At 42.2% G+C, this 1,175-nt stretch overlaps 1 non-coding gene across 1 annotated transcript; it reads left to right on the top strand.

Annotated features, from left to right (window-relative positions):
* Positions 1 to 687: 687 nt before the first annotated feature.
* Positions 688 to 794, top strand: LOC126000557 (U6 spliceosomal RNA). Its single transcript, XR_007492795.1, has one exon. It is a non-coding gene; the product is annotated as a U6 spliceosomal RNA (small nuclear RNA).
* The last annotated feature ends 381 nt before the right edge of the window (positions 795 to 1,175 follow it).

The following is a 1,175-nucleotide window of genomic DNA, read 5'->3' as shown; positions in this document are numbered from 1 at the left end:
AACCTTGGCGGGTGTCCTGCCCCTTAAGGAAGTCGTCACTGCCTCGGCCCCACCTCTACCCCTACCTCACGAATCATTGGTGTTATCGTAGCGGAAGTCCAGCCCTCAAGGACTCTTCTTCCCCTCCCACTTCCCATCCTATATAAGGGGGTAACGAGGGACCCACGAGGTCTTTTGATTCTGGTGGGAATTCATAGACCCTGACCATTCATAATGGTCAGTATTAAAAGCACTTTTTAAAGCATCTGCTGGAACTCATACGCCTCTTCATTTCTTTGCGCCGGGCAGCTAAAATTAGGACTTCCGGACCTTTCAGACACTGCATGAATTTCAAAAACTAGCTGAAATATGCTTGCCATCTAAACAGCGAACGAAATGGGAAATGTTCTATGCGGAGGGTGTGAAATCCAAATTATATAGCCCGGATGGAACAAAAAAACGAGTGGCAGGGGTCACTCTATCGTATGAATTATTAATGGCAGAAAATCAATATGCAGATATTCAGGCACAAGCTGCTTTACCTAAGAAAATCTTAAACATAATTAAAGATATTGCAGTATCCGCATGGGAAAAACTTGATATGAACAGCACAGGTGCAGGAACCTTTTTAAGAATTACCCAAGGTCCCCATAAGCCATATATCAACTTTGTAGCTAAACTCAAAGATGCTTTGAAAATACAAGTCAAGTGCTCGCTTCGGCAGCACATATACTAAAATTGGAACGATACAGAGAAGATTAGCATGGCCCCTGCGCAAGGATGACACGCAAATTCGTGAAGCGTTCCATATTTTTAAAAAAAAAAAAAAAAAGAAAAAGAAAATACAAGTCAAAGATAAGCAGGTTAGAAAATATTTAGAAAAAAGTTTGGCTTATCATAATGCAAATTCAGCCTGCAAATTGATATTGGCCCCTTTGCAGGACAAGGCTGACTTAAATGAATTTTTATATGCCTGCAGAAATGTTTATGATTCTTCAGCAAACCTGGATCCAGTGCAAACTTTTGCAGTTAGTAAGGGAACAAAGCCTTTCTACCCCCGGGGAAAAAGCGCCGCCCCAAAGCCTGGTCTCTGCCCAAAATGCAAAAGAGGTCGCCACTGGGCAAAAGATTGCAAATCTGGAAATCTCCCTAATAATAACACAGGGAATGGTTTTAACACTACACCCAGGAGGCAA

The sequence above is a fragment of the Suncus etruscus genome (genome assembly GCF_024139225.1).
Source record: "Suncus etruscus isolate mSunEtr1 chromosome X unlocalized genomic scaffold, mSunEtr1.pri.cur SUPER_X_unloc_14, whole genome shotgun sequence".
NCBI lineage: Eukaryota > Metazoa > Chordata > Mammalia > Eulipotyphla > Soricidae > Suncus > Suncus etruscus.
The sequence above is the reverse complement of the archived record's forward strand: the minus strand, read 5'-3'. Positions and strand labels throughout refer to the sequence as shown.